This window comes from Zonotrichia leucophrys, chromosome 2 (assembly GCF_028769735.1).
Source record: "Zonotrichia leucophrys gambelii isolate GWCS_2022_RI chromosome 2, RI_Zleu_2.0, whole genome shotgun sequence".
NCBI lineage: Eukaryota > Metazoa > Chordata > Aves > Passeriformes > Passerellidae > Zonotrichia > Zonotrichia leucophrys.
In genome coordinates this window covers 63,601,937-63,613,163 of record NC_088171.1, presented here as the reverse complement: position 1 = coordinate 63,613,163, position 11,227 = coordinate 63,601,937, and positions in this window count along the sequence as shown.

Here is an 11,227-nt window from a genome sequence, read left to right as displayed (position 1 = left end):
CACAATAGGGGGAACAATAAGGAAAACCAAGCTTGTGTTTTGTTTCCTTTTAAGACTAAAATGCCATCTTTTATTCTCAATCTGTCCTCTTTTATTTTTTTTCCTTTTTCCCCAAAGCTGCCTGGAGAATAAAAAGCCTTTTGATATATAAAGTTAACATTATCAGGCCTAAAAACAATGTTTTATTAGAGAATGGATATGTGCAATGTTTGTCCAGCAGGCATTTCTAATGCAGTATGTTAAAGCTTTCTTCACACTGCTAGAGGTGCTGAAGGGGTGCTGTAGACAAAACCCATCTCTTGTGGCAAGAACTGTGATAGGTCCCCAGCATCGTGTCCTGCATGTGTTTTACAATGCAGAAGCAGCTGTCCTGTAACTTTCAGCTGACTGTTTGTCCTAAGCAGTGGCTTTTTCATAACTCTTCCTTGCATTTGAAAGAAATCTTTCTGGTTATGCATGGAACTGTGGGCATCTCAGGACAAATACAAATATGTTGCCCATAGTCAATCCCACACAGGGATTTAATCAGTGCCCTTTCTTTCTGGTTAGAAAAGTTTTAGGGCACCTATGGTAAGCTCTGAAACTATAGCCAGATTCCTTAGAGAAGCAAATGAAGCACTTGTATTTTCCTATGCGGGCTGAGCTTTTTAGTTGAATGTTACCCGCTGCTGTTTTTTCCCCTCTCACCTTTATATACTCTTACCACAGCCACAGAATCTGCTTTTGAAAGGGCAGGGTCAGCCATGCACTGCTGTATTTATAACGCAGGGATTGCTGCAGTTCTCAGCACAAGTGCTTTAATCATCCTTTCATCTAAAGGAGAAGCATCTGGTCCTAAATGTGCGCTTTTTTGCCCCTTCTGCTGCGGCGCTACACGGATGGTTGATTAAACCACCCCTCCTTTTTCCTGGCAGCAGGATTGGGATGGCTTGCTACCTTTGTTTCCACTTGGGGCCTCTAAATGGGGCTCTACAAAGGGAATAATAATAAGGAAGAACCAAGGCTTCTGTTGGACCCTCTCCCCAAATTTAATCTGTGCCCAGGCCCCACTGGCCAAGCTGCTTTTATGTACATTGCTAGGTTTTAAAAAAAATTAAAACACAGAAGCATGTGGATGAGATGATGCTGGAAAAGCCAGCAGGGAAGCCAAATGCTAGGTGCACTTGTCTTACAACACTCAGAATGGTTTCAGATAAAAGACCCAACTGCAAAAGGAACTTCTTTAAACTGTGGTTTAGCTTAAATTTACATAGATGCAGACATTTGCTATTTCCTTTACACAGATACACACATTTGCTATTTGCATTACACAGATACAGACATTTGCTATTTGATATTGCAAGTAGATCTATGCCAAGTAAGATCTTCCCTTTCCTCTTCCTCCTCAAAAAGTTTCAAAATAATTTCATTGCAGCTTTAGCATTTGGAAATTTAAAATTAAATCAAGTTGTATTTAGAAATGAAGTATCATTGCAATATTTGAAATACTGAAATGTATGAATGTTGACACAGGATCTTGTTTATTTTTAGTTACAAATTGTGGTCAAAGCAATTCAGGAGAAGTGCAATTAAGCCATGAAGTAACCCAGTCTTTCTGTTAGCTTGGCTGTGGCCTTAGTGCTTTGCATTTCATAGAATCATAGAATATCAAGGGTTTAGAATGGACCTTAAAGATCATCTAGTCCCAAATCCCACTGCCATGGGCAGGGACACCTCTCAATAAATCAGGATGCTCAAAGCCTTATCCAATCTGTCTTTGAACACTGCCTACTTTGGGGCATCCACAACCTCCTTGGGCAACCTGTTCTGGCATCTCACCACCCTCACAGTAAAATATTCTTCCTAATCTCTAACTTAAATTTCCCCTCTCTCAATTTTTACCCTTGTCCTATCACTATGCTATTCACTTCACACATGTAAGGTAATGGGTCCCTACCTCTGTGGGTTGACACTTGCCTAGGTTCACTCTCTCATTTATAAAAACCACCAGCACTTCTGAATTTCCTTGTTTATATTAGGTTCAAAGCAACAAAACAACACATGGATGCCATCTTTTCATCAAATGATCCCTAAAGAGGTATTTTTCAAACATTCTGAGTGTGCTGAATCCACCAGTTTTCCAGTGAAGGTACAAAGTGTTGTACAGAGAATTTTGGGCTGGTGGGAGTGAGTTTGTTCAGAAGCTCCATGTGTAGCCCCAAAGTTTTGCAGTTGGTTTATCACTCCCCAGAGGTCTGAAGTTGAAGTGAAGGAGGGAGTCATACAGCTGCAGGTAACGTGGTCCTCTTTTAGGAGCAGCTGTGCTTGCTCTTTGGGCTGGTGCCGAGTCCAGGAGATCTATTCACTTCTGTGCTTTGTGCTTGGCTCAAGTTGCATTTGTCTGTGCAGCAATGGGAAGCTGCTTTTCACCTTGAAAGGCCAGCAGCCCTCCCAGCCCCCATCTGATGCCACAGAGACTAAGGAGGAAGGGAGATCTGAAAGCCGTGTACATTGGCTAATGAAACATATATGAGGCTGGGGCTGGTGGTGTGCCAAAGGAGGCTTTCAGTCAAGGGAAAGCTCTGCTCCCTTGACCAGACCTCTCTGACCACAATACACCCATCTTCCTTTCCCTGAAAGCCTCTTTGGACTCCCTAGGCTCTGTCCTGGCAGCTGCAGGGAATTTCAGTACCCTTCCCACTGCAGATCCCCCGTCATTCCCTGCAAATGACCTGGAGTGGCATCCTGCTCTCTCTTTGCCCCAGTCACAGGTGACCAGATGGCCTTTTGAGAAAATTCTGCCTCTTTGGCTGGCAGGGTTTCTGGAAGCCATCCTGGCTCTTCTGCTTCTGGCAGTAATTTTCCCACAGGGCAAGGTCAACTTGTAGTTGTACCTGCTGGCCTTCCTCTGCCTGTGGCTCTACATGGAGTTTTAACTGCCCTGGGCTAGAAGATACTATAACCTTGATGGTCTGATGTGCTAAAGGCGTGACCCACACCAGAAAATTCTGTGGCTTTGCTCTGTAAAAAAAAAATATACCCAAATATAGACATATTATGACAGAATATAGACATATTATGACAGAATTAATGTTCTTTTGCTGGCATGGCTAATTTGGCTCTGGAAATCTCTGGAAGATGGAAAATCAACACGGGAAGGACTTTTTGATGCTATAAACTACATTCAAAAAACTTGAATTTTAAGCCCAGCCTTCCTTATCCAATACAGACATAGCAAGCTGTGCCCAAGAGAGCTTCCTTTATGATGGCTTCCTCTTAATTTTCTCTAGTTTAAAACCAAACCCACTGAGGCCTGAAAAAGTGTCACAGTATTAAAAAAAAGCAAAGGGATGTATAATTTGGTAACTCATCCACAACATGTTTCTAGATCTGGAAGATGATTCTTATGTTTGCCAGCACAAGTAAAGAGGATGCTTTCATGCCCTTTTTGTGGACATTGTACATGCTGCATTCCTCCTCCTGTGGGGAACAAAACCAGAACAGGATGCAAACTGCTTCAAATTTCTCCCACTGCTGACCTTGCTGCCACTTGTGCCAAAATGAAGACAACAAATCCTTGGAAATCACCATGTGTGTGTTTCAATTTTTAATTGAAACTTTTTAGCTGAGCTGAAAGGTGGGGGTGGTGGGAGGGAAAGGGGAAAAAACAAAGCAACACACTTCCCTCTGCTTCCAATGAAAAGAAACTAGAGCTATTAGATTCACTTCAATTGCCTCACCTGACCTGAAATGAACTCCCTCCCTCAGGCCTGTAAGAAAATTCAATTAAAAGGTCCATCTGTGAGGCAGCAGCTGAAGGGGAATTACTGTAGGGAGGTCCACATTTTCATAAAAAAAGAAGCCCCCCTCTCTCCCTCCCCTCCTTCCTCCTCTCCTTCCTCCTCTATCCCTGATTAGGCCCATTCCTAACCACTAAACCACAAGTCCCCCCAATTAACCAGATCTGACCAAATACCCTTTATATGCTCCATTCAGATGTAGAAACACTATAGATTTTGTACATCCCTTAAATATCGTGGGGTGGGAGAGGGGGGAAGGAGCTGAGGACAGAGGTTGGAAATCAGAACGTCCTACCCCAATTAGGTTGGCTGATGCAATGGATTAAAGGCTAATATGCAAAGGACTGTGCTGGCAGTGAAAATAATCACCATAAGGCAACAACAGTGTGCAGCAGCTTAAAAACACAGAGGTGACAGGGCGAAAAAGCTGGCTCCAAGGTCCTTTCTGAAAAGTCTTACCAGCTTGCTAGCAGCACCCTGCCCCGGCTGTGCTCTTATGATCAGAAACTTGTTCTAGATGCCTGGCCAGGATCTGATATGTTTGGGGTGTGGTGTCTTGTGTGTTACTCCTATGGAGTATGACAGAGAGCCTGGGAGGGATTGGGACAGTGTGCGTGGGTGAGCCATATGTGGCACAGGCTGCCATGGAGGGTGAGCCCCAGCTCTGGTCGTGCAGGCTGGTGGGGACCTTGTGCTGCTTCCCACCTCTGGGACCAGTTCTGTCCAAGGGGAGGCTGATGAAGAATCAGGAGCTAACATGCCTTTTATTTTCTTAATAACACCTTCTCAGGTGCATGATGCTGGGGTTTGGAACAAATAACCAAGTGGTTCCTTGAGCTCCTGTGCATTTTACTTTGTGCTAGCAGAAAACCTGACTTAACTGTGCCTGAGAATACATGCACTCCCTATGCACTGACTTCATTTGTGCTTGCACAGTGTGTAATCAATCACTTTAAAATACCTAGTTCCCAGTGCTTGCTTCCCTGGCGTGGTGTATATTGTGCTGAGTTACATCAGTTCAGGAGGATTCGTTTGAATATCGACACTTTGTGCTCCCATCAGGTAGGGCTCTTGGAGCAGAGCACAATTAAAATCTTCACGCTACCCTGCTAATATATACATATATTGTCCGGTTATCTCGGCTGTTTGAGGGGCCTGGAAAGGCCCGAGGTGGCCTTGGGGCAGCCCGCATATCGAAGGACGAGAAGAGGCTTCAGTTCTTCTTTCGGTTTTTATGTTTATTAATTGTTTATCTAAAAGATGTTCTTTCAGCCGAACAGAGATCTGCTCAGCAGTCAGCCATGAGCACACTGTCTGCCCTCCGGGGCAGCCACGTATCTTTATACCCATTGTTACGTGTACAATATTTATCATTTTTCCCCAATACCATTTATTCTCATTGCTGGGTGCACTCTCAGTAATAACCAATCCAAAGGTGCCACCATGGCCAAAGAAGATGGAGGAGAAGAGGAAGAAGAAGGAGGACAGGACACACCCCAATTCCTCCATCTTACTCCTCTAAACCCCCCTGTACATAAATCCTAAACCCTGTGTCTCACCCTCTAATTAACTAATCCCTTCACCATTCACCCTGGTGAAGCCCTCATCCTTGTCGTCTCCTGTGTAGGACCAAAGTCCAGCCACCAGACACTTCTGGCAACATCCCAGGACTCCCGAGCCCCCCAAGGTGGTCTCGGTGGCTCAGCACCTCAGGACTGAGATCCTGAGATCCGACAATATATATATTGCCATTTGCTGAGAAACAGAAATGGAACAAATCCTTCTAATGTAGTTAGGAATAATAAGTGGGAAAACATATCAACAATTCATGACATGAAATAGGTGTTAAGTATGCTACTAGGTTTTCTCCTTTTTTAAGCTTAAGATTTAGTATTGAGAGCCTGTGCATTTTCTTTACAGATATTTGACATGCAAGATATTTCAGGCTGTGTACACCAGTTTGGCAAATTGGTCCTTTGGTGTCTTTATTGGCTTGTTTTCATTTTTTCATTAAATATGTAAAACGAACCATGTTTTACTGCAATATCAACTGAAGCTCTATTAAAAAAAATTATAGACAGTTCAGACAATAAAAGACCTTGTAAATCAACCAGAGATTGGTTATCTGCTCAACAAGATCATTAACTGTGCACAGGGGGAGACAGCTGAGCTAGGGCCGCTGGAGAGATGCTAAAAAATAATTTTACAAGGAAACTTAGCTCTGCCAAGTTTGATTTGTTTTAGGGACACTCCCTTACTCTTTATTATTCAGCTTTCAAGGCAGCCTTTGAAATCAGGCAGGCTTGTGATGAAGGGGTTGGGGTTTTTTTTGCAATGCGTATTTCAGTGAGATACCCAAAATCTCACTCATACAAATTGTCACAGCTTGACAGACTTGGAACCTTATAATGTTAAATCAAGTCCTAGTGGAGGTGCACTAGGGAGTGTGAAACAGTGTCACTGGCTGCTCCTATGCTGAATCTTTGCACTGGAAATGTTGAATGTTGTCTTCCATAAAATGCTTATAATTAATATTGTGCATGGAACCCTCCATGCAGCTGCTCTGTATGTGTGCTGTGTATGGGGTTTTTTTGCGCAGCTTTCCAGCTGCTTTCAAGCTGTTCCTTTGAATCTGCCACAATATTCACACCCTCCTCCCACACCAGGCTGAAGGACACTTGGAGATTTGTTTCTTGTTGACTCTTTAAAGCCTAGGTATCTCTCATGATTAATGGAGAGCCAAAACTGAATAGGAGTTGAGTGAAGAGAGAGAGGAGAGCAGCCAGTTTTCAGTGGAGCAGGTCTGGAATAAGGGGCTCTCCAGAGGAAGGAGGGTCTTCATACCTTAGCACCATTTGCCTGGAGGAATCTCTTCCCTGTTCAGGAAGCCTTGGCCAAAACATTTAATAGCTCTCTGTCTCTCCTTTCCCCACAGATGAAGGAGATGGAAGGCATGACCAGAAAGGATGACAGAAAGATCTCTCAGAACTGACACAAGAATCATTTGCTGAGTGTAGTAAAGGGATTTAGGCTCTTGGGAGGGAAACAAAGTCACCACACACTCTAAAAAATAAGAGCAGATACAGGCAGCCTACAAGGTTTAAAATGGGTAGTTGAATGACCTGTGTCATCTTTCTTGTGACCTCCTCTTTGCTTTTTTTTTTGTTTTAAGCCATGCACCTATGTTTATAATCATCTCATAACTTAAAGAAGTATTCTTCCTTTACCAATGATAAATTTGGGATGCATTCTTAATGCAAGAAATTAATGGAATATCCTTCAGCTACATGAGATGAGATCTTGAGAAACTGACTGATAGAATGTAATGGCATGGACAATCACTTAGGGGCTAATAAGAATTTATGGTTAAATGGGAATCCATCAATTGCAAATGACAGAGAAGGAGAAGGACAAGACTGGCCTATTAGTCAAATCACAGAATGTCTGTGAACCTCTGAAGTGATGTGGCCAGAAAAAAAAAAAAAAAACCAGGCAAAAAGTGCAAAGGTGTATCTGACAGATGATGTTCAGCAAAGAGGAAGAATAGGGGAATATTATTCCACTGGGCTCCCATTTAAGAAGGCTTTGACTAGTTCTGACCATCTGCACTGGTAAAAGCTGAACTCAGACTATAGCAGAGACAGGGCAATTGGGAAAATAGGAAGTTTGTGTCCCAGGAAGAGTTGCTCTTATTCAATCTAGGAAATGCTAGATTGAATGCTACTTTTTGTCTCTAAAGAGACAAGGTGTGGCAGCAGAACTGAGAGTTAAAGGGCAGCACAGCTATGAGGATAAATGGATATTAACTAGACACAGACAGAATTTCACAAAGGCTTCCCAACCATTCCGGAAAGAGGCTCCAGAGCAGTTGTCCTGTAAGAGTCAAATGGGGCAAATGGTCTCTTTGACTTTCTCATGGCACTGAATTTCTTAACCAAAGGTGGTTAACCGTGTGAGCCGTTCACTTTGAGATATCAGTGGACTGAAATACGTGGTGTTAAACGTTGCTTTTGGGATCAGTTTTTCTGTGCAGGGTGCCAGTAATTCGTGTTAAGTACTCTCAGGTGTGCATGTGCACACATAGAGCAGCCTCTATGTTCTCATCATTGCCTCTTCTGTTCTGCTGTGCTCAGAGAGCTGTTGCTTCTCTGCTCTTGACATCCTCCATCTTCAGGCAACAGAGGCCCACCCTCCCTGCATGCCTTCAGGGTGTTTTTCCTGTTCCCATTGCAGCCCAAGAGCAAGCTGCTCAGTCCAGCAGGCTGGATTATATAACATTTTTATTAACTCTCCTCCTCAACAAAGGCCTTTGGTGAAGGCCCCATCTTGGGTTTTGGGCCAGAAGGAACCCCAAATAATAACCTGCAGACTCTCCTGGCCTTTCTTTATATCAGTCTTTCACACTGAAGCTCTCTTGCCTCCCCTCAGAACACCATAAACCCTGCAAAGTAATCGGGTTTGGTGGTTGGTGTGAGGGAGCACCCTGAGGAGCCAAAAGCTTGTGTCATTACCACCAATTTTGTTCCTCTGTTGTATTTAACCATATGCTTACTTGCTAAGCAGAGATCTATGTCTTGATTACATGGATGTGGAGTTCCAGCTATAACCTGAGCCCTATCTACTAAGGGCCCCTCCAGGCACTATTGCAGCATGAATTATAAATGCTCTTTCCAAAGGACAGAGTCGCTTCCCTTTACAACAGAGGGCAAAGCAGTTCAGGCAGTGAGGCCAGCTCATGTTTTCTGCCCATTGGCCCTTTCAGGAGGTGGCAACCATTCTGGAAAACAAGCATTTTCCATTCTCCTGGTAGAGTAAAAATAGCAAGGATATATAAAAACTAAAGCAAAGACACAAATACCTTGCAATGTATAATTACATCATGAGAGCTGACAATGCTGTGGAAGAGATTACCAAAGAGAAAATTATTGATACTTGAATAGAGAAAGTTAATACTATTTCATTAATAGGAAAGTAAACCTTCTCCTTTTAATTTCATAAAGTTTCTCTGATGGTCAGCTGACAATTGAAAGATAGTTTTTAAGCGTGTTTTTCATTGGAAAAGTTATGCTTCAAGCTGACCAAATTTCTTAAGCATCTGCTTTTGAATACCCTTCCTGAGGATTCAAGGGATCTGAGTTCCTGTGAGAAAGAGCTGAGAACCAGCCCTGAAGACATGCCTTGGTACCAAGTTTGGCTTAGCTGAACCTAGAGGTGAAGTATTAGAAATCACTAGTTAATTGAAAAAATATAGCCTTTGGCACATTTGCCAAATATAGATTTGGCATAATACAACTGGGCCAGGTGCTACACTAAAAAGTAATTAGTGCTGTTGTATGTGGTCATCTAAGTCACAGAGGGTTTTAGCCCCTCCTCTTCCCTTTTGCACATCTGAGTGAAATATGTAGTGTTGTGTTGTGGTGTGACAGCTTTGTGCTAAGAGGAGGGATGGGCAGTTGGTGTGAACTGTACTGCACTGTGAATTTGCAACTTCTCTTATCCTTTATGAATATTTGCACAGCCATAAGCATGTGTTTGCTCCACTTTCCTTACCTGTAAAAGTGGAATGTCTGACTTCCCTTCTTCCTGCACATGGTATTTGTGAGGCTTACTTTGTTACTGCTTGCAAAGCTTTTTGAATTTACAAAGCTCTGTGTAAATACCAGATTGTTCACTTACATATATCCAGTAATGCAGGAGCACTTTAGGCAGATAAGGTTTAATTAGAGATGTGGAATAGGGCAATAACAGTAGGATTTTATATGTTCTAGTATATCACTGCCTGTGCTATCTGTAAATGATGAGGCCAGAAATTACCATTGGAATTATCTAACATAGCTGCCTGAGTAATAAGCCACAGTACTCTTGCAACTTCTTTTCCTCCCCATTTACTTACCTTTGGAGAAGGTCTTTGCATGGACACAGGAACAGGAGATTTTAAGCTCTCTTATAATTGATTTGCTTTTCTCATTTATCTCTCACTAACCCCACACAGTTCACAGAGGTTTAAAACCATTTTACTTCAACATGAAATTCAGAAGTGTATTTTGTCTTGATTTCCAAAGTAAACTTCTGCTATTAAAATGAGTCAGTACCTTTCATGTCAGTGAGATTTCACTCCATATTTCTAACAGAAAGGTTTCAAAAGAAGAATCCAGTCTTTCCAATATCTGAATGGGTCTCTCACAATTATTCAAATTTTGCTTAAAGCTAGACCTTTTTTCTTGGAGTTTGTATATTTAATATGGATTTGTCTTTTTCAGTTGTGTTTCTTCTGTTTGGGTTGTATTTATTCAGCTCTGGAGTAGTGTCACAGAAGTTTATGAAGAGCTGCTGTAGATCTTGTATCCTATAAATCATAGGGTTAAATTCTTGCCCCAGAGAAATAGATGACAAAACCTTCTCTGGATTGGAAAGTACTTACAATTTTACCCATTATGTTAGCATGAAAATGATGTTAAAGTAATGCTAAAATAAACTGTGGGATCTTTTGTCTGGTAAGTTTGACTATTTGTTTGGATTTTGTGGTCCATTATTCAACTCTAACGACCACAATTTATTTGTTCAGCCCAATAGTCTAAATTTTTGTTGGCACATCCTTATTTTCTTAATGCCCCAAGTCTGAAAAAAGATATGTGTGTGGGCTTCATTGCCTACATGCTGTTGTGTGGTCTTTTTGCACTTTTACCAATTTATCTGTTTACTGGATTAAGCCTATCATTAATATTAGAGTTGAACTAAGTAGCTTACATTTGGCTAGGTAAAACCTCATTGATCCATAGACTGCTGGGTTTTTGGTGTTATCTGAACCCACCCACCAGTTGTGTGATTCACAGAAAGTATCTGGGGTTTACCTTTTTTTGTAAGCAATTCTCCTCAATAAGAATTAATATTGGGAATAATAGCAGCATGACAGCTGTGGTCCCATGTCTTCTGACATGAAATGCCAGCCTTGATAGCATCAGAGTAGAGCTCTGTGGTCCTGAATTTAAATGTTAAATATTCAATATCAGAGCAGCTCTGGTGTTTGGAACTTAATTACAGCTTCACTTTGAGCCCCTGGTAAAAAGCTGTGGGTGAGAGCACAATTTTAAGAGCCTGCGCCTGTTTTACCTCGTAGCAGTGTGCGACTACTTAGGTAGTTTCAACAGGGTATCTTTTTGCCTCAATGTGCCCCATAAAAATGTACAGGATAGTTTTTATTCCCGCTTGAATATGATACTGTTATTTAAACCTTCAATCCCCATATGAAGGTGTATTTATGCTTCCTGAAATACAGGAAGCATAGTGCTATGCTATGAAAAATGAAATCTCTCTCTTGGTCCACTTTGACAGAGTTATTGGGGTTTTATTCCATTGTTCTTTCAGCGGTTTTATTTTATTTTATTTTATTTTATTTTATTTTATTTTATTTTATTTTATTTTATTTTATTTTTCCTCAAGGTGGCAGT